This window comes from Ceratotherium simum, chromosome 26 (genome assembly GCF_057802395.1).
Source record: "Ceratotherium simum simum isolate JZ-2026a chromosome 26, ASM5780239v1, whole genome shotgun sequence".
Lineage (NCBI taxonomy): Eukaryota > Metazoa > Chordata > Mammalia > Perissodactyla > Rhinocerotidae > Ceratotherium > Ceratotherium simum.
Genome location: NC_141925.1, coordinates 21,194,397 through 21,221,318, shown reverse-complemented (window position 1 = coordinate 21,221,318; position 26,922 = coordinate 21,194,397). Strand labels below are relative to the sequence as shown.

At 44.3% G+C, this 26,922-nt stretch overlaps 1 long non-coding RNA gene across 1 annotated transcript in view; it reads right to left on the bottom strand.

Annotated features, from left to right (window-relative positions):
- LOC101392058 (uncharacterized) overlaps nucleotides 1-25,789 on the bottom strand; it is a 56,478-nt gene extending 30,689 nt beyond the window's left edge. The window contains exon 1 of the long non-coding RNA XR_015548559.1: nucleotides 25,547-25,789. This is a non-coding gene — a long non-coding RNA (uncharacterized LOC101392058). The remainder of the gene's footprint in view (nucleotides 1-25,546) is intronic.
- Nucleotides 25,790-26,922: the final 1,133 nt, after the last annotated feature.

The window sequence follows — 26,922 nt, the reverse complement described above, 5'->3', positions numbered from 1 at the left end:
AGGCGATGCTCAGAGTGTCATGAGAACATAGAACAGGGGCTGACCTGGACTGTGGGGGTCAGAGAGGCCTCCTTGAGGGATCCACATCTGAGAGAAGCCAAAAACCTTGCAGTCATCATTTATTCCTCTGTCTCCCCCAACATCCAGTCTGTCAGCACATTCCATTAGCTCATTCTGTCTTCACAATGGACCCAGAATCTGATGGATTCTCAGCACTTGATTGCTGCCATCCTGATCCAAGCCAAGGGCATCTCTGACTTGGGATATTCCAGTACCCCTAACTGATCTCCCTCTTCCATCCTTGCCCCCTACACTCTGTTCCCCACAGAGAAGCTGAAGTGATCCTGTGAAAACCCCCATCACGTCACCTTATTCCTCAGTTCAGAATCCTCCAATGGCTCCCATCTCAGAGAAGTTAGGGCCTTACAAGAGCCTGCAGCGTCTGTCCCCATGGCCTCCCAGATTCCATCTGCTACTCTTCTGCCTCACTCACTCTGGCCTTGTGGCTCCTGGAACAGGGGAGGCCAGCTCCTGCCTCAGGGCCTTTCTGCTCTCTATTCTCTCTGCCCAGACACTGTTTCCCCAGATATCCACAGGGCTCACTCCCCCGCCCCTCACAAGTCTTTCCCCAGCATTGACTTTCTCTGCGGGCCCTTCCCTGGCGATCCCATCTCCAATGACAACTCCTTCCAACACTCCTACTGCATCTACCTCCACCTGACATGCCAGATATTTTGCTTATTGGCTGCCTGGCTTTTCCCTCCTGGCATGAATGCCCCATAAGAGCTCCAGTTTTGTCAGGTTTTTTTTTTTTTTTTTTTTTGCTGAGGAAGATTCGCCCTGAGCTAACAGTTGTGGCCAATCTTCCTCTCTTTGGTATGTGGGTCGCCACCACAGCATGGCTGATGAGTGGTGTAGGTCCATGCCTGGGATCCAAACCTGTGAACCCAGGCCGCAGAAGCAGAGTACGCCGACCTTAACCACTATGCCACAGGGCCGGCCCCTACAATCTTCCTCTATTTTGTATGTGAGTTGCCACCACAGCATGGCCACTGATGAGTGGTGTAGGTCTGTGCCCAGGAACTGGGCCCGGGCCGCCTAAGTGAAGCACACCAAACTTAACCACTAGGCCACAGGACCGGCCTCAGTTTTGTCTGTTTTATTCACTTCTGTACCCATGCTAAACAGTGTCTCCAGAAACTGAGTAGGCACTCAGTAAAGAATGTTGAATGGATGCCTTCATCTGACAGATGACGTGAAACTACTTCTACAGGGAGGATGGGAAAAAGCATTGCAGGCAGAGGGAAGAGCATGCTAAAAGGCCCCAAGGAAGGCAGGAACAGGGCACATTTGAAGAATGGAGAAGATCCTGTAGGGAAGGGAGGAGTGGTGTGAATCGAGGCTAGAGAAGTAGGACAGAGCAGGCAGGGCCATGAAGACCATGTAAGGAACTTTGGTCTTTTTCCAACAGCGACAAGAAGCCATTAAACTGGGGAGTGACAGATCAAATATGCCCTTTACAAACCTCTGGCTTCAGTGTGTGTCTTGACATGAGTACAGCCATGTATGGCTGCTCCATTGACTTACAGCCACCAGCACAAAAAGAAATATAAAAGCTGCTTTCTGCATGGTGGGAACTGGCCCTTCTCCCATGGAGATAGTTGCAATGTGTAAAAATTTCAAGGCCTTTCAGGCGCCGCAGCCTGGGGCAGACTGGCCATCTGTGCCGGGTTGAGACGATAAGCAGGGTAAACAATGCACGTACACAACTACTGGGCTGGGACGATAGCCAGGGGCTGGGGCTCAGTGCACGAACGCCACTGATAACCATTTGTGCATCTGATAACCATTTGTGCATCGGAACACTAGATGCCTGCTACTCTGGAAATTACTGATGGTATAAAAACTGCTGGAAACAGAGCCCGAGTGAGAGTTCCACCTGTGGATGGGACGCCTTGCCCAGCATGTGTGATCCTTGCCCAGCTGTGTCGATTGACAGGACTCTCCCAGCAGTGGGGCGTGGATGTTGTGAGTAATTGATTTATTGTGAAGTAATGGATCTGATGTGTTCTCTTTTCGGTCAACCTGGTGTTTCTCTTTCCGGTTGATTTGCGTCATTTCCCTTCAGTCGATCTGGTGTTTCCCTTTCCGATCGATCTGATGTTTTTCCCTCTTATTATATGACCTATTCGAATCTGCTGCTATCTCAGCCGATGTGGATGTTTTCCCTTTCCAGTCGAGCTGGTGTTTTTTCCCTCTTATTATTTGACCTATTCGGATCTGTTTGTGGACTATCGCCTTTACTATCCTCTATATAATAAAATATACCTTCAGTCCATTTGCTTGGAGTGGAAAGTTTTTTTTACATCTCCGATCGAATCCCCGAACCTCTCATAACAGTGTGAGATATAGATTGGGGGATGGAAGGGTGAGTAAGTGTGCTCAGTTAGCAGACTAGTGCCATAGCTCAGACCACAGGTCACCTTAGCATGGACGGAGATGGCAGAAGGCGAGGTGGAGAAAAGGAGGCAGATTCCAGAAATACTGAGCAGATAGCATCAACAGGTCTGGGAGATTGATCACATCAGGGGGCAAGTGAAAGGGCAGTTCCAAGCTGACTCCTACCTTTTGTACTTGGGAACTGAATGAACAATGGCCCCATTCACTGGGTTGGGGGGTGGGGTGGCAAGGAGGAGAACACATGAAGATGATCTTGAGCACACTTTTGGAAATAATGAATTTGAGATCATTCTGAGACATTCAGGAGCTTTCCAGGTGGCATGATCAGATTATGAAAGATGTGATGTGTCATGCAACGTCGTGTAGGTTTTTACCTTGTGGCTGATGAGGCATCAAAGGTTTTAAGTGACAAAGCTATAGGACAAGATTTGTGATTCCTCAAGATCACCCTGGCCACAGCATAAACACTGGGATGGGGGAGGGAGCTAGACTAGAAGCAGGTACATCAACAAGGACATGGTGCAACAGACCAGGTGAGCGAGGAGACCTGAGCAAGGTCTGCGGCACAGTGGGGAAGGAAAAGAGCACAGACCTTCCCTTTGTCACCACACCATCTCCTGCACGGCTGCTGGGGATTTTTCTACAACACAGACCAGATCATGTCAGTTCTTCCACTTAAAACCCCTCAGGACCTTCCATTTGCCTTGGGCCCTTCTAAATTTCATTCTCTGACAACCTCACCGGAATTCTTTCTTGCCACCTACTCCCCCACCCGACGTCAACCTCCCCTAACACACCATTCTGCTTCGGTCTCCATGCTGTTTAGCTCATGCTGTTTTCTTCTGCCTCGCAAACACTTATTTATCTTTTTAAGACTTATCTCATCCACCATAAAAAAAAAAAAAAAGAAAAGCAGCACTGACATCCAGGAGCTGGCCTGGTACCATGAACCAGGCTTTCCTGTTGTTAGAAGCTGGCCTGGAGCTCACACAAGCCATGCTGTTCACCTGTTGGACATAAACATCTCACAGGCACCAGCACCAGGTCACGCTGCAACAGGGATAACGCGAGAAAAAACAGGACCACTTCATCGTCTTGTCTAAACAGACACACACAAGGTCGTCATGCCATCCACAAAATACCAAACATCCCATTCTCCCGCCTGATATGAGTGACTGTGCCCTTTTTATGAATAACAGAGAATTTGTCTCACTCTACTCACACCTCCTTCTAGAAAAGATTGATGGTGCTAACCAATGATAGAATTGTCCCTGCCTCCTGTCAGCACACATTCCAGAGCAAATCCCTTCTTCCTTGAACCCTCCCCAAATTATCCAACCAAAGCCCAAATCCTATAAGTTCTTTCTAACACCCTCTTCCTGATAGGCCCCATCGTTCCCCATGATGTGAGGTCTCTCTCATCACAACGACTAATTGTACCCAACTTGTTTACCTACCGCTGTGTTTCTAGCGGTTTTTGCTAGCGCACATTATGACTGTACGAGTAGGAAAGGCTGGCTAAGTTTCTTGGAGGAAGTTAATGGAGTTCTAATCTGAAGGCTTCCATTTTCTATGTTAAGCAACACCCAAAACATCACCCATGTTTCTTGAGAATGAAGGGAGGATGGAGTAAATCAGAAGTTTGCAAAAAGCAGAAAATATCTGAATTAAATATTCAGGAGCGTGGAGGAGTGAGTTGACCAGAGAATCATACCTGACCATAGAATGGTCAGGCTCTGTAAGGGCATAGGTGAGGTTGGTGACATGAATTCATAGTAGTACTCAGCTCCCTTGCTGTGTGAGTTCTACCACCAGTATTCAAGGTGAAAATGGATAGTTTGGTTTTGGGTTTACTGGCACTGAAGGGCAAGGGAGATGAAGGCATTGCCAAGGGAATTCCTGAAGGATGGACTAAGAACTCCAAACTCAATAGAGGAAGCTTCTAAGGGATAGAGAACACCACGGAGGTCCTGAGGAAAAAGATGCTGAGGGCACAGCCGAAATAAGTGACCAAGCAACCTGGAAAGAAGAGATCAGGGCTGGAGGGTGCTGCACTGCTCATTTGTGAAGTGGTGCAACACCAAGATGGAAACCCAGAGTATCACGGTGGGAATGGGAATAGGTGGATGAGAAGAGGTCAGCACTGCAGACGAGGTGTTGAAGAAAATGAGTGCCCCATGTGCAGGCTGGGTCCTCCACACACACGCTGAAGTCAACTAGGATGATGGCAAGAACTGAGGCAGAGAGGAAGGCTGTGGGCCAGGTGACCAAGTCTTCAATGAAATACGGGATTAACCAGGAGTAGTAGAAAAGAGTAATGAGGAGGAGGAAGAGGGGGTAATCCAGCTGGGGATCACAGATCTCAAACAGGGTCGGGGGACAAAGATCAGAGAGGACACATATCTCCAGCTCCCTAATCTTGAGATCTGCAGGGTATGAGAAAACAGAGGCACCACTTGAGAGGGCTTCAAGAAAAGTATATTCCTAAGGAAGGGCCAGCGTCAAGGCAAGAGAGGGAGGGAAGGGCTAAGGAGAGGCTGAGGAAATAGAGGAGGCTGGAAATCATGGAGTGGTAATTTCAGAGGACAAAGAGAGGGTGAGGTGGGTCATGGGTAAACAAAAGAGTGAAGAACTGACTTAAGGGCACAGCACGATGCAGAAAATAAGGAGAGGAGAGAATGGGGAGGGGGAAAGTTAGCTATCATGGTACGTGGTCAATAGATATCTGCTGAATCAAATGGAATTACTAGGCATAAACCTAGTATATCCAGTGTGAAGAGTCCTAACTATCTGACTGTAGGAGGGATAGTATGAGTCTATGATGACGATGATGATGAGTTGATGACGATGGGGGTGGTGTCATGACAATAACTACCCATCCTGAACACCTACTGTGTCCAAGCACTGCTGGAAGGACTCCACATTTAATCCTCACAACAACCCATGGACACACGATCTCATTATTATCCCCAGATGGGCTCTGTACCAAAGGAGGGAGCAAAGGAAAACAGAAGTAACAGAATCGTAGGAGCCCTGGGAGGCTAAAAGGCTTTTTTAATGTTAGTTTAGGGATTTTTATGGCTGGAACTGAGGGCGGCAGGAACCAGCCTGACTCAGAGCTACAACATATTCAGTAACTTCAAGCAAATAATATTCAGACTGGAGGGAAATCAAAACCACTATAATAATAATTTATTGAATGCTTTGCATCAATCATCTCATTTAATTCTCACATTCAAAAGGTAGGTTACCATTATTATCCCCCACCCTCTCCCTTTTTTTTTTTGGGGGGGGGGAAGATCAGCCCTGAGCTAACATCCATGCCAATCCTCCTCTTTTTGCTGAGGAAGATTGGCCCTGGGCTAACATCCATGCCCATCTTCCTTTACTTTATACGTGGGAAGCCTGATAAGCGGTGCATAGGTCCATGCCCGGGATCCAAACCTGCGAAGCCCAGGCCGCCGCAGCAGAGCGTGCAAACTTAACCGCTATGCCACCGGGCGGGCTCCTATTATGCCCATTTTAAAGGGGAGAAAACTGAGACAGAAAGAGAGTAATTTGCCCATGATTCACGCAAGGATTCCCTATTTAATAACGTAACTCTTTCACAAGATTTAAAGGTTTAATACATTACAGTGAAGATGCAGATTGTGATATCACAGAATCTGAAAGACACTGAGTCCCGCAAAAGATCTTAAAACATTACCTTATGGATTCTCACAATCTCTTTGATGTCTTTTCAGATGAGGGGAAAACCCAGGGCAAAAAACCTTTGATGAAGTGCATCTAGATGTCGACCATGTGTGGTCTTTACAGCCAGGACCTATCCCAGCAGACTCTGAGTCAGTGGGTTCTTTTAAAGAGCCCCACATGCTACGCTGATGTGCAGTTTGCGTTGGGAACTACTGCCTTAGCTTCTCTGCAGTTCCAAATCCAAACTCCCCCCACACTGTTTAGATGTCTGTAGACACAGAGGGCATTGGAAACTGAGGCAGAGAAGAGCTGAAATTACAATAACTATCCAACAGAGAGTCAAGGAAAAACATGCTCTAGTTATACTATTTCTCTCTATTTTTCTTTGGTCTCTATTTTATAGCTATTTTACTTTTTTTAAGTAAGCACATTTGCAAAAACTGTTACCAACAAATAATAAGTAAACTGACATTACCAATAAATATTAAATAAGGGTAACCTTAATGGGCTACTGAAAAGTATTTTATTTCCCTCTGATAATTCTGACAGCACTTTAGATTCTCTTACGAAATAGCAGTCAATATGAGAGAGATTATTTCTAATTCAACAGTGCTACAGATGTGGTCAACAGCAACTGCAAGCTGGGACGAAACAAAGTTGGGTGTAACCCATCTAAGTGCACACATTTCACCAGGGACAGCCTCTAAGCCTTTAATACTATGTATGTATTTATCCATTTAGTTAATCAACCACCCCTAACACCTACTAAATGCCAGATACTGCTCTAAGTGCTTTACTGATATGAAATATCATTCAACCTTCACAATCACCTATCAAGTGTGTATTATTGTCTTCCTCATTTACACATCAGGAAACTGAGATACAGAATGGTTCAGTAACTTGCCCAAGTTCACTGAGCTCATAAGTGACAGAGCTAGGATCTGTTTGACAGAGTCTGGCTCCAGACTCTGTCTGGACTCTCCAGAGTCCATGTTCTGAATCACTATGCTTAGTCTCCAAGAACCTACAGAAAGTGCCAGCTTTAATCCAAAACTTTAGTTTTCCCCACCCTACAGTCCCTACGTGGGCCCAGCTTCCAGGGCATTCTTTCAGTTCCTCTAATAGTCCATACTCCTTCCTTGCTCTGCTTGAACACTCTCCTATTTCTCCCCCCTCCCTCTTCTTTTTTTTTGTGAGGAAGATTAGCTAACATCCGATACCAATCCTCCTCTTTTTTGCTGAGGAAGATTGGCCCTGGGCTAACATCCGTGCCCATCTTCCTCTACTTTATATGGGACGCCGCCACAGCATGGCTTGACAAGCAGTGTGTCGGTGCGCGCCCAGGATCCGAACCTGCGAACCCCAGGCCGCAGCGGCGGAGCACACGCACTTAACCGCTATGCCACTGGGGCGGCCCCCTTTCGCCCCCGCCCCCCTTTTTTTTAAGACGTGGCGATTATGTTTTATTATATTGCTTGTTCCCTTTTTTTCAGCCTTTCGTTCTCAGCTTAAACATCATTGCTTAAATTACAAACTCTAATTGTAAATGCTCTATTTCTCAGCGCTCAACACAAAATTGTAATTGTGTATTTCATGGGTAATTATTTGCTTCCTGTCTGTCCTTTACAACTAGGCTGTGAGGTCCAATATGTCAGACACCACATCAGTCTTGTTCATCACGTGTCCCAGTCACTGAGTACCCACCAACCAGTGGAAAGGAAGGGCCTGGAACAAAGGAAACTCGCAGTAATTTCTGTGGAAGGAATAAATGAATGGAGTACCTTTGAGCCTCATGCTTTTTTTCATACTTTCAAGTGTGTGACACATACTTGTGCTCCAACACCCCCTACACAGCCCCCACTGCACCCCTAATAGTGTAGACTCCTGTAGACACAGTCAAGGGCTCTGGAAAGCACTGGCTCTGCACACAAATTCTTTGTGGCTCTGCACAGGCCACTTCCCCCTGAACTGGCCTGAGGTTCAGGCGCATAATGGGGATCATGACAACTCCAATGGAATGTACCCTGTAACAACCCATCAAGACTGTCATTATTCTTTGCTTCACGGCTGTCCTTCCAGCAAGACTTTTGCTCCAAGAAGCCACAGCCACGTCCGCTGTTTCAGCGCCTGACTCCCAGTCACCGCATCCCCAGGCTGGCACCGCGCCCGGCACACATCTCATGTTAGACAAATGTGAGCTCAATGAGTGAATCCCTGCTCCGTGCACTGCACAGCAGTCGCACAACTTGACAGGTACCTCCTGGCACACAAGCGTGTTCCTCAGACACAGGCCCACCTCCCACTGAGCCCCCAGCGCCCCGCGGATGCGGCCCCCAACCCCACGCCCGCAGGCACCTCCTGCAGACAGAAGCATCCTCGCAAGTGCCGCAGACGTCTGCGTCGGTCGAGGAGCAAGAACGCGAGGTGGAGGGCCTCTGAATACTGATAAATAATAATGTATACCTGAAATTTCACAATGTTATAAACCATTATGACTTCAATTAAAAAAAGACCTTTCTGAGGCCGGCCTGGTGGCGCAAGCGGTTAAGTGCGCACGCCCCGCTGCAGCAGCCCGGGTTCGCGGGTTTGGATCCGGGGTGTGCAAGGAGGCACCACTTGTCAAGCCATGCTGTGGCAGCATCTCATATAGAGTAGAGGAAGATGGGCACGGATGTTAGCCCAGGGCCAGTCTTCCTCAGCAAAAAGAGGAGGATTGGCAGATGTTAGCTCAGGGCCGATCTTCCTCACACACACACTAAAAAAGACCTTTCTACCATTTATCCTCAACCACTGAAGAACAAGACAAAAATGAATTGTAATTGCACAAAACTAACAAAGGCCTCTTAATTTATTTAAATTTGCCCCTCTAAATATATTTCCCAGAAAGATGGACTTCTTTCATTAAACCTTGAAGGAAAGGCCTTTTCCTCCCTGGAATGGGTTCAGATTCTAGATTTACTGCATGTTCTGTGTATCTTCTTTGATTGATTGGTGCTGAACAGCCCAGCAACAACATTACTAATTATCCTCAGGATGTAATGCAGTTGGAGAGTCATTAAGGACTCTCTAAATTTGGAAAGCAGCCACTGCCAAACAAAGGGACTCTTCTCGCCTCAGCCAGGAGATGCACAGTCAGGTCTCTGGGGCCCTCTTTGACTCAACTTGGGCTTCACTATGTTCTAGCAACTCCACTAAAGCAGGGCATACCCCTAATGTCGCCCAGTGACACAGACCAAGCAGAATTCTGCTGAGAAGCCAACAGTTCATTTTATCTTTTCTTTAGTAAGAACTCGGTAGGCTTTACTTTCTTGTAGGGCACGGGGCTGCTATAGGGCAAGAAGATGGAATTGGCTTAATCATGGAGCAGAGCCAATGGGATTTGAAGGACCCAAATATTTCCCCCATCAGCCTGTCTTTGATGCCTAAAATTCCACTGTTGAATATACCTTATGAAATTAAGGAGTTGTGACCTAATAAAAAAACTGAATGGGAGGGAAAAGTGCATTGAACCTGATATACTAACTCAGATCATACATGCAAAGTCCTCGATAAATAGTAGGTGTTATTTCTGTTACTAATAATTGCTGGAGCATTCACTAAGCAAATGTTAGCTGAACATCTACTTGGTGCTAGGATACCAGGCTAGATGAGAGGGATACAGGGATAAATTGCCATCATCCCTGCTCTCAAAAGGCTCATGTGATCAGGGCAATAAAGCCCTTAGATAAATAATTACAGTTCAACCTCATAAGTGCTCTCTATAATAGGGGTCCTCAGCGCTATGTGGGAGTGCGGGAGGGAGCAGCTAGCTGTGCTTGTGCAGATGGGACACTGTGCAGGAGAGATGGGTCAGGAAGAACACTTAGGCCTCTGCCAGGTGAGAATGAGGGGAAGGGCGTTCTGGGCTGATGAGACTGCATGGAAAACGCAAGGTGACGTGAAAAAAAAAGCCAGTTTAATAAGAGGAGAACAATAATGAGATCAATGTGTTCAGAGTATAGATTTCACTGAGGAGTATAGAAGAAAATGGGATTGAAAAAATATCCTAAAGGATGAAGTGCTATGCCTGGGTGGATGGACTTCATCCAATAAGAAACATGATCCAAGTGCAGAGTTTTAAGCAGGAACACAATAAAATTTACTGTTTAGAAAGACACAATCATTGATAATGAAGGACAGGGGTCAGCAAACTACAGCCTGTAGGCCAAATCCAGTCCTTTTTCTTCTTATTTTACGCCTCATGAGCTAAGGATGATTTCTGTATTTTCAGATGGTTGAAAACCAATTAAAAGAAGACTATTTTATGGCACATGAAAATTATATGAAATTTAAATTTCAGTGTCATAAATCAAGTTTTAGTGGAACAGGGCCATGCTCATTTGTTTACACCTTGTCTATGGCCATTTTTGAGCTAAACAGCAGAGATCATCATCAAAGATATTTACTATCTACCCCTCACAGAAAGAGTTTGTCAGCCCCTGGTTAAAGGATATAGATTTGCGCAGAGAAAACAGAAGGCAGGGAAGCCAGTGTGAAGGTCAGAGGGAGAAGACGCTTTACCCGTGTATCTCAAACCTGAGTAATGTATAAGTCCCCTCAGAAAACTTCTCCAGGAGTTCTAGTGTTGCTTAAATTATTTTTATTCAAATGTAAATTAAATATTTACCAAAAAAATCTTGATAAAAATTCCTTTTAGCTCTTACACAACTCTAAAAATTAAATACAAACAAAACTACAAGACTAGTCCAATTTCACATTAACATCCTTAAATTAATGTGAGAGATGATGTCTGCAACCAGTTTTCTGCTTCGAGGTCCAAGGCTAGTCCCCATATTCATCTAAGTGTGAGTGCAGGTGTCTAATACCATGTCTGGGTGATGACTTAATGATCTCACAACCTTCTCTGGGTACAGATACTTCAAATAACTTCATTCATATAGAATGGGGGTTGGCAACATTTTCTGTAAAGGGTCAGATAAGAAATATTTTAGGCTTTGCAGATCCCTGTTACAACCACTCAACTATGCCTGTATAGCTCAAAAGCACTCACAGACAATACATAAACGGATGGGCATGGTTGTATTCCAATAAAACTTTATTGACAAAACAAGCAGTGGGCCAGAATTAGCTCTTAGGCTCTAGTTTTCCACCTTTGTTCTAGATCATGAAATTCTACCAGGAAAGTGGAAAATTGGTAGGATTTCTGCTCAGCTGTGGACACACACTTGACAGACCAAGAGACCACTGCGGACTGAGGAGGAGTCACTGCTACAACCAACTATAAAATTTATTTACAAAAACAGTCAGTAGGCTGGATTTGGTCCACAAACCTGGATATCAAATAGTGTCAGATAATGTTACCTCTTTACTTAACATCTGTATTCAAACCAGCTCACAGCAAGAATGGTTGTATTGCCACTTTCCTTGGCCCAGAATGTGGTTTCCACCCACAGCCCCTCAACCTCAGGAGGCTCAGAGATGCCTGCAGGTCATAACCACTTGGTTCCTGCTGGGACATCCAGAAGGGCTGGGTAATTATGGACTTTGCACATTAGCCACCAGAGACTAATGCCTACTAACAGAGCCTGAGCACCGTGATGTTATAGTTCTGAAACTCTAAAATGCAGTAAGAAAGGAGATTTGGGGAAAGTCTTTTTAATTTGATACCTAACTTTTTGCCCACATTGCAAGGCATTTAGGATCAGAGTTCTGATTCTCTTTATGAAGTCCTTCTATATATAGAATCACATCCTACCTTTAACGTACAGCCTGACACACCAGAGAATTAATTTTATTACTATTATTATGCTTTAATTTTAGACAAAAAAACACATTTTGAAAGAAAGAAGGACCAGGAAATATCATAATTTGGATAAGAAACAGTCTTGTTTATTAGACCCTTGCAGGGAAGAAAACTTTGCCACACATGTTCCCTTACCTGGCTACTCTTCTCTTCCCAAGACAGTAAATTCAGGAAAAAAAGAGGGTGTGTGTGGGCGTGTGCGTGTGTAAACTCATCATCCTGGTGAATGGACAGGGGGCTGTTTACCAACCAGATGAGGAGGGTGAGCTCTCCAGTGGGGCTTTGGGTGTGCTCTCCTGGGTGTTCTTGGACACACTGCATCCCATTACTCATAACCATCCTTACACGGGCTGGGCTCTATCCCAGGCACCGGTAAACTAGAATGGAAGACAAGAGGGGCTTTGCCCCCAAGGAGATGGCACTGGTGTGGGCACCACCAAAAAATGTTGGCTTTAATTAAGTGCTTACTGTGTGCCAAGCACTATGCTAAATGCTCTACATACAATTTCTCTGGGAATACTAATGACAACCCCACTTAGATATTATTATCTTGTCCTTACAGATGAGGAAACTGAGACTCATAGAGGTTAAATAACCTGGCCAAGGACAGACAGCTGTTAAGTGGCAGAGGCAGGTTTTGACCCTGTTTGCCCTTGTCTCAGAGCTTCTACACTGCCTCGTACAGAAGACGGACACTTAGACAATTCCACAATATTCCATTATGCTACAACATGGGAGAGCTGAAGCAGATGTTCTGGGAGCAGGGGCTTTCAAGGTTGGTGGGCTATTTTAGAGTATACCAGAACAAACTGATTAGGACACGTGACTTATGGATGGGACACAAGCAAAACCCACCTTCTGAACCCAGTGGAGCACTTTGCTAAAAATCCCATTTTAGATTACTCTGGACTGTTTTGGAGGGAAATAAAACAATAAACCAGGCTTTCCTCCTAGAGATCCCCGTGGCTAACTCCCTCACCTCTTTTTTTTTTTTTTTTTTAAAGATTTTATTTATTTTATTTTTTCCCCCCAAAGCCCCAGTGGATAGTTGTGTGTCGTAGCCGCACATCCTTCTAGTTGCTGTATGTGGGACTCGGCCTCAGGATGAAGGGAGAAGTGGTGCCTCGATGCGCACCCGGGATCCGAACCCGGGCCGCCAGCATCGCAGCGCGCGCACTTAACCACCAAGCCACAGGGCCGGCCCTCCCTCACCTCTTTAAATCTTTTCTCAACCATCATCTTCACAATGAGAGCTACTCAACCACCTCATTTAAATTGCAGCCTGCCTCCCTCTCAGCCTCGCTCTGATCTCTTTTATCCTGCCCTCCTTTTTCTTTTGTTCCAGAACTGTTTTCACCTTCCAACATACAGTATTATATAACTTATTATTCATTATGTTTATTGCTTATTCTTATTAATTACTCCTTTCTTTAAAATATAAAATCAATGACAGGAGGGATTTGTGTCTGTTTTGTTCACCAACATATCCCAAGGCCCTAGAAGAGTGCCTTGTATACAGCAGGTGCTCAATAATATTTGTTAAATTAATAAATGAGTGGATGAATGCTTGACAAACAAATAGTGGTTGTAAGATTGGGTTGAATGATTTTGGTGGCCCAACCTAGCCCAGGTGTTCTGCTCCCACATCCAAGAAAAGCATCCTTTCATTTGGGATTCAGAGGTATTGGAAAGCAAGTTCTCACTCGTCTAGATACATGACTGAGGTCTCACTGGTATCGTGCTTTTGAACCTGGATTAAGCCTACATGTTCAATAAACTCTCATCTTTGGTCTCTTCTGCTCATATTCATTCTAGTCCTGTGCTCTCCTGACACGGGCAGTTAAAGAAGAGAATTTAGTGCACACAGCAAATATTCCCCACATCTCAATGGCAAACTCTGTGATTTGAGTTGGAAATATTTTTTTAAAATTCATGGGAGTGTCTTTGAGTTTGAATTAACATAATTATAAAATTTACAAGCACCCAGTGTGCTTTTTATAAGGCTTCTATAACAGATGTGTCAAATGTCTAGTTTTGAAAGGACTTCCTAATTCAGTTACAATTTCCTCTAGGTTAAATACTAGAGTCTAAGAGTTGGGGTGGGGGGGGGCAAGAATAACACATTTTTTGGCATGCCATCTCAATGCAGGACGAAGGCAGTCTGTAACAAAAGCTTCCTGTTTTTCTTTTTCTCATTATGTTGAGTCATACCCCCTCACTAGGGTGAGGAACACTCCCCATCTTTAAAGGTTGAAACTGACTTCCAAATTCTTTCTTGAGCACATTTGGGTTTCTACCAGGCCCAGTTTCTATTTCAACCCCAGGGATGGAAGAGATGGAGGGCACCAAACTTTATTCCTGTGTACTCGATGGTGATCACATCTGGAGCTCTGACTTCACAGTTGGTGTCAAAGAACAAATTATTGTCATTTGTTTGTATATTCATTCGTTTTTTTATGCATATCCCTCCGGTTTCCAAAGCCAGAAAAATCTGTGGTTCATTCTTGATTATTCCCCCTGCCCTACCCCCTTCCCTGGCTATCATTTATTCCTCAAGTTCTATCAATTTATGTCTAAATATTTTTTGAATCTGTCCATTTCTCTCCATTCTTACCCACAGCTGCCTTGATTATGGCTACCATATTGTTCTTCTGGTAAGGTCCAAAATCTTGAATAAGGCCTGTAAATAGGGTGACCAAGATATCCAGGTTTGCCTGGGACTGTCCCAGTTTTAAAACTGAAACTCTCACATCCCAGGACCCTCCTCCCAAGTCCTGGCCAAACTGGGACTGTTGGTCACCCTACCTGTAAGTCTTTGTAACTCTCTGCTGTCTTTGTTCACTCCAGCCCCACTGACCTTCTTCCAGTGTTTTTACTACCTCAAGAACTTCACACAGGCTGGTTTTCTCCCTGGGTTGCTTCTCCAATCACTCTTTGTCGGGTTAACTCATCCTCCTTCCCCAGATATTGGCTTAAATGACACATCTTCAAAAGTCTTTCATGATGTAGTACCCAGCCCCAAGTTAATTTTTGACCTTGCTAGAACCTCTCATTGTATTTTTTTGTGTGTGTGTGAGGAAGATCAGCCCTGAGCTAACATCCATGCCAATCCTCCTCTTTTTGCTGAGGAAGACTGGCCCTGGGCTAACATTCGTGCCGATCTTCCTCCATTTTATGTGGGACGCCGCCACAGCATGGCCTGACAAGCAGTGCATCGTTGCGCACACTTAAGCGCTACACCACAGGGCCAGCCCCTCTCATTGTATTCTTTACTTTGGCTTCACACCTCTCTCAATTAGTAGTTATATTTTATCCGTGTAGTTACCTGTTTAAAGAAGCACTTTCTCATTTGAAATTCAGCTCCTCAAAGGCAGAGGACAGATCTCTTTATACAGCTGTTTGACCCCAACACCTAGCCCAGGACCTGGCAAGTACAGAGCCTTCCATAAATACATCTTCAATACATTTGCTTTCTATGTGTTTTCCTTTTCCCCTGATTAAACCTGCAAGACCTCTGTCTGTCCTCCCTCCATCCCTTCTTCCTGCCCTTCCTGTCTCTTGCCCTCTCTCCTCTCTTGCTTTTTCTTTCTTTTGAAGAAACAACTCTTGGAATTATTTGTTAATGCTACTGTTTTTATGATTTTTAAACCAATATTTTCTGCTTTTGTCAATATTATTTCCTTCATCTAATTTTCTTAGGTATATTTTTTATTTTTTGAGCTCTCAGGCCCATTTGCCAGCACTCTCTTCCTCCCACCTGATTTAGCTAGACTGAGTCTGCACTTTTCCTGAAGAGACTGAGCTGTTGCAGCTTTGTCCCTCTTTCGGCACACGTTGTTTTCTCTGTGCGATATGCCCTTCATTTACTAATCTAAGAAGTATTTAAGGGATACCTCCCCACCTTGTCTACTGAACTACTAATTCTTTAAGACCCGGCTCAGCTGCACCTAGTCTGTAATGCTTTCCTGCCTCCACCCCCAGTGAGTTCATCCACTTCTTTGTGCCACAACCGTACCTGGAGTAGACATCCACTACAGCACTTATGCTGCACTGTGACTCTTTATTTATAGTCCACCCTCCCCAGTGACCTATGAGCTCCACGAGGACAGTGTCTGACCTCTGTGTCTATTTGGGGACAGGTTTAGATTCTGGAGAAAAGGGACATACATAATTAGTATGGCTCTTCCTACAGTCTTATCCCCCTCATAAATAAAGAGACCTTCTAAAAAAGTAAAAAAATAAGTAGAATAAGTCAACAGGAAAATGGACAAGGAGATAAATAGACAGAAAAAAAACAGTGGGTCATAGACCATGTACATTTTCAACTTTATCAGATAATACCTAGGGAAATTTCTTTATTGGATGCAAGAAGAAAAAAAAGAGAGAGGCAAATACAAATATAAATTTGATGTAGATAAGAGAGATTTTAAGAAAATTCAAACTGGATGGATTTGGTCCCCACAAAATATGATTTTGCAGAGTCTGGCAGTGAGGATGGAATATGGGCCTTGATCAGAGTGGATCAGATGTGAAGTCCTTTAAGAATATGTGATGTAGTCAAGCAGTGAAGCATCGAGGACGTTAGAGCCATCAAAGGGCCAAGCACATAAAGAGCAAATCACTCCTGTGATTTTATTCAGCCTTACCTGACATTCCAGATATTGAAGAGGGTAAAGAGTGGCACAGCGGAGGATGGGAAGGCAGGGGTAATGGAAGTTCATGGAGGCAAGGGCATCAGGAATGCTCATGAGAACCAGCAAAGTGGCTGATCACGGGCTGAAACAAGCAAGACCAGAGAGGTGTGAGCATGGAGCTCCTGAGCTGGCCAGACAACAGGTTCCAGGGGAAAACAGATGAAGAGGTGGAAGGAGAAGTCACTATGACCCCACAGCGGGGGGATTTCAGAATTCACACTAGGTTTAGGGTAGGTCAACATCAGGGTTACATCTTCTCACTGGCCAATACCGTGTTTTCATTCCATTTGATGGAAATGAAAGAAAAATTATGAGATACTAAAAGAAGAAAACTGGTTAAGGGGTTTATTAATCCCTTCAGTGTCAATCAAATCCAATGCCAAGTACTCTTCAGGTGTTACAATAGTGTTACTCCACTATTCCTGTCCTCTGGCCACTGTTAGGACAGCCCTGGGCCCCAGAGCTGCTATGGTTCATCTGCTGATAAAGCAGGTTTCAGAGTGATTGTCCCGGCTTGCAGGGGAGCCTTTGTTCAGGGACAGCAGGGAGAGAGGGTCCCTCCTCTTTTAATGGTGCTATCCAAACACAGGCTTCTTTGATCTTGTTTGGAATACTGAGAGATAACATCCTCTATACAGTTTATAGGAATATAAAAGGCAAACAAGAATGATTTTTAAGATATTTTTTTATTTTTATTTTTATTTTTTTGTGAGGAAGATCAGCCCTGAGCTAACATCTGTGCTAATCCTCCTCTTTTTGCTGAGGAAGACCAGCTCTGAGCTAACATCTATTGCCAATCCTCCTCCTTTTTTCTCCCCAAAGCCCCAGTAGATAGTTGTATGTCATAGTTGCACATCCTTCTAGTTGCTGTATGTGGGACACGGCCTCAGCATGGCCGGAGAAGCAGTGCGTTGGTGCACGCCTGGGATCCAAACCCGGGCCGCCAGTAGCGGAGCGTGCGCACTTAACCGTGAAGCCATGGGGCCAGCCCAAGAATGATTTTTAAATACATAGGGCTTTAAGCTGCAGATTTGAAGACACATTTTCCCCTTCCTTGTTGCCTATCTCTATCCTTTCTGGGAGGAAATACACAGATATTGGTGTTGCTTTCTTTAAAACAAGAGAAAAGAGTCAAAACAGTTAAGCTGGTGTAGGAGGAGATCTTGGCAGCAGAACCAAGGTAGAGGATTTTCCCAATGGGTCCCCATAATGATGCTTTTGGAGGAGGAGAGACTCAGAGTAATACAAAGATCCAAGGTGAGGCCAGGGACATGAATAACCCAAGTGGTGTGGAGGTGATGGTCACATCCCATGAGGAGCTCTAGGCATCACAGCCAGAAGATTACGGATGGAGGTGGCCCTGAGAATAATGTCAGGAGAAGAGAGAAGAAGGATAAAGGTATAGGGGCCAAAGGTCAAGGTTTGAAACTTCAGCAACTAAGATGATGGTGGTGCCATAAACAGAAAAGAAAGATGCAGGGGCCTGGCCCCATGGCGTAGCGGTTAAGTTCGGCATGCTCTGCTTTGGCGGCCCGGGTTCACAGGTTCGGATCTCAGGTGCAGACCTACACCAGTCGTCAGCCTTGCTGTGGCGGCAACCCACATATAAAGTAGAAGAAGACTGGCACAGATGTTAGCTCAGGGAGAATCTTCCTCAAGCAAAAAATGAGGAAAGACTGGCAACAGAGGTTAGCTCAGGGCGAACCTTCCTCAGGAAACAAAAAAAGAAAAGAGAGATGCAGAAAGAAAAGCAAACCTACACTGTGAATAAGGAATTGGCAGAACTAGCCTGCCTGAGACTATAAAGAGATGGCTTCTTGAACTACAAGTGGGAGAAGCTGGGGACATCAGAGGGGGGATGCCCACTTTGACCACCTTCAAATTCCAATTTAACAGGGCCAGCCCCAGTGGCCTAGTGGTTAACTTCAGCGTGCTTCACTTCAGTGGCCTGGGTTCGGTTCCTGGGTGCAGACCTACACAACTTAGCTGTCGGTGGCAATGCTGTGGTGACAGCTCACGTACAAAAAAAGGGAGACTGGCAACGGATGTTAGCTCAGGAATCTTCGTCAGCAAAAAAAAAAAAAAAAAAAAAAATTCCAATTTAAAATTCCAAGATGTCCAAGCTCCATCTTCTTCCTAAAACAGCATGCTAGTGCCTCTGTTTCCTTAATTGTGCATTTGGAAAATCAGATTCTAAGGCAGCCATCATGGTAGCTGATATGGATGGACTACAGTAATCATTCAACAGCTGTGAGAGCTTTGGTCTTGGGTACCCTCAAAGCCATACTTGCCATTTCTTTCCTCCACCTCTGCACTTCCATTAACAACATTAACAGTTGGAAAGATTGTAAATCCCTTCATGGGAGTTACTGCACACGAGTGGAGTAGATGCTGAGAGGTCACCTCGTTCACTCACCATCTACCAACTTTGGCTTCCAACTTTGTGGTACGTGTGAGTTGAGCTCATGCCTCAACAAAATTTCACAACTGTTCCATCTCAGAGTCACTTTCAAATAATCTAAATTTTAAGTATTGAATGTGTAAGGGACAAGGTACTGGCGTCCAAAAATATTTGCATACGAACTAATTTCTAAACCATCCTGTGGGTCTCATGCCATTAGTCAATGTCTCTATAGGCTCTTCAAACATGAATTCATCATATCTTATTGGTTTGTGCTATTACTGTGGCTCCCAAGGGGTTACATTTGGGAGAAGAGACTTAATCATGGCTTTGAACTTTGAACTTTTTGGGAAAGAAACTCAAAAAATTCCATCCTTAACCAAATTAGTTTCACTTCAGAGAAAGAAGAGATCTGGGATTGACTTGTTGGTTCTTAAAGATTAACAGAGAGTGGCATTTATATCGAATCTTAGATTAAATGATTTTACAGTTTCTAAAGAATACCCGTTTTCATCAGGTCAGACACACAGCTTTGCTTCAGCAATGGCAGCACAGCCTCCAGGGTGCAGGGCTCGTGTGCGGCGCCTCTTTTTCTTCTTCCACTTCGACTTCCATGAGAAGCTCTTCAGCGGCCTCAGAGCGGGGGGCTACTGTGTGGCCAGTCCTGGGGGCACTACTCACATTAGAGTCCATGTGACTCTCCATCACAGGTAGAGGTGCAAGGTTCAGAGAGAGAAGTTGTTCTCAGTTATGTAAATAAATGATAAATTAGTGTCTTAGGTCAGGTTTCCTAGAAGCCGGGTCTGCGATGGTGATTCTGGTGAAAATGATTTATTGGAGGAGAGCTCTCTGGAGAAGGGTACGAGGGAAGCAGGAGAAGAAAACTAAGCAAAGGTGTGGTCTCAGCTGGAGACTAACTTCAGCCTCATATCCCGGAAAGCTCCACCTTGAGGCCAGGCAGCTGGCCTTTCATACCCCAATCAATCACTGGCCACTGACTGTCCCCTGTGGCCAGGAGTAACCTCCCAGGCAAGGCAGCTCCATTTTAGCAATGAATGCTCACAGTGACTGAGGAATGAGTGTGCCACCAGTGAAGGGGACCCGAGCAGGGCACCAGCAGCATCCACTACACTTGAGGAAGGAAGGGAAGATTAGAAAAGCAGACAAGGCCTCTCTGAGCAAGCAGCTTATAAGCTGAGCCCAGAAGGATAAGTAAGAGTCAGGATAAGTAAGAGACTTGGAGGAGAAGCAGGGAGAGTGTCCCAGGTGAAGGGAACAGCACATGCAATAGCCCTGGGGTAGAGAAGAGAATGTTGGCCTCCTTTTCTCTTCATTCAAGGTGCTCTGGCCTCCTGATTCTGGGTTGGAGGGAAAGTGTGTAGTGGTATTTCCATAAGGCAAATGCAGGGCAGGCAAAGAGTTCTGTACTGTGGGATTCTGCAAAGGACCCAACTGGGCCATGAAGATTGTTAATATCACCTTTCAAGTGCTCTAATCTCTGTACAAAAGCATATTTATCTGCTTTAGGGAGATGAGTGAAAATTCCTGTGCCTGAAAACTTTACAAATGCCCAGTAATGCCAAGCTCTCAGTTTACAAGGGTGTAGGGTCTTCTGTTCTCAGTGCAGTAACGTGGTCCATCCCTCTCAAGTATGACATCCTATGTGTCATCTCCTAATGACTTATGGCACCCAAAACTCAATGAAGACAGACAGACAGATAGACAAATAGACAGATAGATAGATAGATAGATAGATAGATAGACAGACAGACAGACAGACAGAGACAGACAAAGACCAGGGAGTTAAAATACACTTTTTTGGCATTTGAATTCTGAGATATGAAAACTTTCCTAGGAAATGAAATACCTGCAGTGTCCAGTGAAATGTAAGGCACTGGCAAGAATTAACCCTTGTGTCCCCTCAGTGTCCCTGCAGGAGGTGTTTTGATGAGCTGTACTCAACTCACTGGAACTGAGCAAGGCAAGTGGCTGCAACGGGTAGGAGAGAGCGGCCTCAAGTTTGTTTGCAGATAAAAGGTCCTCAATACATGTTTATTGGATAGTGAATAAAAATCCCGCTGAGGCCTCACCTCTCAGCAGCCACTCTAAAGACAAGCTGAAAAGAGAACAGAGAGAAAAAGATAGGATAACAAAAGGAGGAGAAGAGATTAAGATGAGCTTAGAGCTCCAAATTTAAACATGAGATAAGAGAATTTCAATTAGAGATGGTGAATTGAGAACTGACACATACCAAGGTCCTTAAAAATGTCAAAAAAAAAAAAAACCCTGTATTTTAAAAAGAATGAATCCATAGTAATGCTGGAAAGCTAGAAAGGCAGGTAGCTGGAGGACATTTTGAAGAAATCCTAGAAGAGAGAAAGCAGATGGACCTGATTGATGAAAACAGATCATGGGAAGCTGTAGCCCAAAAGGCTGGAGAAAAGAGGGCTCCTTCCCATAGGAGTCTTTTAAGAGCTCCGAGCTCCTAGTCCACAAACATAAAGGACGGGGATGCGATACGGTACAAGCATTAAGGTAACTGATAAATTAATTATAGGCCAAGTCCTCCTGCGTGGTCTGTTTCCCTGCCTTTACATCCTTCCCCGCACTCTCTCTTTTGTTCACCCTACTCTAGCTTCATTGACCTTCTTTATGTCCCTTTAAAATGTGAAGTATGGGGCCAGCCCCGTGGCTTAGCGGTTAAGTGCGCGCGCTCTGCTGCTGGCGGCCTGGGTTCGGATCCCGGGTGCGCACCGATGCACGGCTTCTTCGGCCATGCTGAGGCCGCGTCCCACATACAGCAACTAGAAGGATGTGCAGCTATGACATACAACTATCTACTGGGGCTTTGGGGGGAATAAATAAATAAATAAATAAAATTATTAAAAAAAAAAATGTGAAGTATGTTCCCACCTCAATGCGTTTACACTTGCTGTTTCCTCTGTCTGGAACAATCTATCTCTAGACCTTCATATGGTTGGCTCTTCCTTGTCATTCAGATCTTGGCTCAAGCTTTAGCTACTCAAAGACTTCTTCTCTGGTCGCAATATCTAAATTAGATCCCAACCCCAGCCAGTCACATCACCCTGCTTCCTTTCCTTCATACCCTGTGTGAATCTCTGAAATTGTCTTACTCATTTATTTCTTTGTTTATCATCATCTGAGGGCAAAGGCCTTATCCACTTCCTTTATCAGAGTATCTACAGTACCTGGAACATTCATACAATTTGGTGTTTGTATCAGTTAGCTTTTGCTGGGTAATAAACTATCCCCAAACTTAGTGCCTTTAAACAACAACTCTTTATTTAGGTCATGATTTGATCAGCTAGGCAGTACTTATCTGTGTGAGCTCAGCTCACCTCTGCTGGGCTCTTTGAAGCATCCATGGGTTGGCTGCTGGTTGGATATCTAGGGAAGTCTTTTTCACACGCCATGTGTCTAGCAGGCTGGTGATCAGGGTAACAGAAGCAAATGGGCCACATGCCTCTTGTTATCCTCTTGGGCTATCTACTGGGGCTTTGGGGGAAATAAATAAATAAATAAATAAAATTATTTAAAAAAAAAAAAAACTCAAGACGAGATGGAGAATTTCAATAGCACTAGGAACCAGGAATATTATACAGTGAACGGCTAGAAAACGGGAAGAACTTCCATGAGTTAAACCTTTAAAGCCTACAGGTATAATGGTGGAACCATTCATGGAAAAATGTTTCAAGAAATCTTACAAGCTTAGACTTTCTTCGATCAGAGTGAAGGAATTCACATCTCCCCCAGTATGGAAACTAGTTACTAGAGTCTTGAGAGTCTTTTAATACCCTCATCCAGCATCAGCTGTGAGCTGAAACCTGCATTGGGAAGGAAAGGAGCTGTGGAGTGGCCATGGTGAAGTTGCAGGTTTTTAGTCATGAATGTAGAAATAGCCCATCCAGGGATAAATTTTAAATATTGTAGAAAGACAATGAGATAGTGGTATCATGACATCTCTCCTTTAACATCAGGTTATTATTTTAAAGAATAAGTGACTTTTTAAACTAGCAAGTTTGATGATAATTGGCTATTTTAAACTAGAAATCTGGCCAAAGGCTGTGCACATCAGATGGTTCTCCAACTTCAGAGCAGGAAGAAGGAACAGGTCACACAGCAACCTGATGGGAACTGAGTAGAAATTATATATAACAAATGGGAAAAAGCTATACATTTCTTGTTCCTTGATGAACAAGCAGAAGTGGAAATAAGAACAATATATATCTCAGCCATCTATCTTAGTTTTTCTTTTTTTGGAAGACTGTACAGCATAAAGACAGAAATGTTAAGCTTAAGAGTTAGAAGAAGAGTCTTTGAAAGAATTCTCTTAGAGGAAACAGAAGCATACTCAGAAAGCTTCTGTTGTGTCTGTGTTCCCAAGAAAATTCAGGAGATTGCTCCATGAAACAAGAAATGAAAAATTATATGATAAGTTGAGAGACTGAGCTGTAAAGGGAGAGACTGGCATGACAGAAATAGATAGAGATAGATAAAGAGGAAATATGTTGAAAAGAATAGTACTTCCCTAGAGATTAAATGCAGCTTAGAAACAATCAAGATCAGAATTTAAACTACTGGGAATTAAATCAATAATGTTGAAGCCATTCTTAAGAAACTCTTTCAAAAAGAAGAGAATAAAGGAAAAGAGATAAAATAATGAGTGAGAAGATTCCAGAGGTGGAAGAGATTTTCAATATAAGAATGATTGGCATGTCTGATGGAAAGAACAAGCACATGGGAAAAATAATATTTAAAGATATGTCAGAAAAAACTTTGCAGAACACAAAGAAGGCCCTAATCATCAAAAGGAATGTATCATATACTAGGCAAAATTAATGAGAAAAAATATTACCATAACGTAATGAGAAAGTTTTTGAATTTAGAGAAGAAATAAAATTTTAAGGCATCTAGGAAGAAAGAGATAAAAAGGTCATATTGGCATTAGACTGCTCATCTGCAACTCTAGAAGACAATGGAGCAAGGTGTGTAGATAGAGATGAGGGGTAAAATGTTGTGAGATAAGCATTCTATAGCCAGACAATCTCTCATCCGTGGGTGAAGATCAAAAGATTTACATGAATGTGCAAAGACTCAGAAAATATACTATTCTATTTAGCAACAATACTATAAACACAGTTAAAAGATGAGTCAGACTCAGAAAAAAATATTAGCAACTCATAAAAGAGATAAATGATTAATATCAATACTGAAGAAGGAGCTCCAAAAACCCAACTAATAATCTGGCAAATGATATGAATAAACAACTTACTGAGAAATAAATACAGATGACCAATATGCGGCGATGCTAGAATTCATTAAAAATGAAATTGGCAATGGAATACCATCTTCAATTATCATATGGAGAAAATAAACAACGCTAACACTATTATGTGTTGGAAAGGCACACGAAAATAGATACTTGTAAAAACTTTGGGAGAGCCCTCAAGGTCTGGAAGATAAAGACAGCTCCCTGAATCCAAATCTCTCCCCAATCATACAATCAACTTCCTCCAAATCATAAAATCAACAAGGAGAACAAACAAAGCTACATATAACCAAGCCTTCGGCATTACAAGAAGACAAAGGATACTATAACCTTCAAATGTAGGTTCATAACTAAACACCAAATTTCAACCTAGCTCGGACAACTACTGAAAGCCTTTGGGAGAGTGGAGGATTAGAAGGTTTCAGCGACTCCATAAAAAGGAGAAGGTCATGGAGGAATCAGATAAAACACATAAAATCATCCTCAAAAGAGGTAGTCCAACACTAAATGCTAAAATACTGAACACAGATGTAGGACTTGGTGGTTCTCAGCATCGGCCATGAGCAAGCTGTTTGAAAGTGAAAAGCTCTGGAGGCGTCAGCCTTGATAAGCATTGCTTCCAAGGGACAATCAGAAATTTGGAAGAGAAGTGGTGCTCCTTACAGATACAGCAACGAACGGAAAAGGAAGGAAGGAAATAAGAAAGGAATATTAAGGATTTTACATAAATAAAAGCAAAACAAAATATATCTCGCACTGCCCAATAACACTATCCATTAAAGAAATTGCACTCCACTATACTGATAGAAGTGGGCTCTCTCAAACTAGGAACTCTGTCCATAAAATACCTAGGAATAGAAAAAAAACAAATTCTGCACAAAGTTTCTGTAAGAAGAAAACAGAAAAAGTGAATCATAACATTTCGGCTAACAAAAATTTTCTCCTCTGCTCCTCCAAAAACACGGAGAAAAACTATAGCATAACGCTCCACATTTAATTATTTCAAACGAGCATTTGAAGATGTTAAAAAAAAAACCTAGAATTAGAAATCCAAATATTAAGACAGAAACGGACATAGCACAAAAATACAGTGAGATTTGATCAATTTTTTTTAAAAAAGAAGAAAAAGACAAATTCAAAGACTAAACTAGAAGGTGCCTCAACAAGCCTATAAAAGAGGGAGACCTGCACTTCTCATAACCCACCAAGACTGTCGTTACTCGTTGCTTCACGTCTGTCCTTCCAGCAAGACTTGAGCTCCAAGAGCCACGACCACGTCCGCTGGTTCAGCGCCTGACTCCGGGTCACCGCATCCCCAGGCTGGCACCGCGCCCGGCACACGTCACAAGTCAGGTAAACGTGAGCTCAACGAGCGAACCCCCGCTCCGTGCACTGCACAGCCGTCGCACGACTTGACAGGTGCCTCCTGGCGCACAAGCGTGTTCCTCAGACACAGGCCCGCCTCCCACCGAGCCCCCAGCGCCCCGCGGAGGCGGCCCCAAACCCCACGCGCCGCAGGCACCTCCTGCAGACAGAAGCATCCTCGCAGGCGCCGCGCACGCCCTCGTCGTCTGTGTCGGTCGGGGAGGAAAAATGAGAGGTGAAGGAGGGCCTCCTCAGGCTAGCGGCCATGGACGTGGAGGTTCCGCGGTGCTGTGCCCAAAGGAGACACGGAGGGGGTCGAAAGACGCCAGGAGAAGGAGCCTGGGAGAAGGCAGCAGAGAGGGGCTGGACTCCACTCGGCTCCGCTGGCGCGGCTCAGCGACACCACCCACGACGGCTGCCCAGCAACCGGCCCGCGCGTTGGCGCCTCTCCCCTGTAGCTCATTGGGCAATTTCCCCGCCCCGTCCGGCCGCGGAGGTGCTGATTGGAGAACTCCTTTGGTCCCGCCCACACGTTCCGGAAGTTCGCGGAGGAGGAAGGTAAACTTAAATTGACGCAAGAGCACCGCTATGCTTTCCGGGAATTGTAGTTTTAGGTGCATAGGCAGGCCACTGGGTTTCTTATCGGTGGTGTGAAATTTTATAACTGTAATTAGCTCAGGGCAGAAGAGCTGGCAGGATCCTCAGCAGTGAGGCGAAGGGCAGAGAATCGAGCTGGGGGAGACAAATGTCAGTGTTACAGTCAGTTGGGACTCCGTGTCATTCAACAATTTAACAAATATTTATTGAGCGTCACCTGTGAGCCAGGAATTGTGCTATGGGCCTTGCACACATACTCGCCTTTGTTGTGAAGGAAGGAATGTGTGGAAAACTATGTAGTAGTGAAAATAAACTAGAGCTACAAGTGACAGGCATCACTGGCTGAATTTCAGCAACATGATATTCAGTGAAAGAAGCAAATACAACATTTTTGTAAAGTTCAAAGCAAGCAAAATTAATGTTTAGAGAAACATACATATATGGTAAAATGCTATACAATAAAGTAGAAGATTGAGGGAAAAAATCAGGAATCAGATTATTTATGACCTTTAAGGGTGTGGGAAGGGTAGGACACTGCAGGGCAAAGGAAGGGAATAGGGAAGGAGTACAGAGACACCTCAATGATTTCTCAAGTTGGGGTGCATTCACATGTGTATGT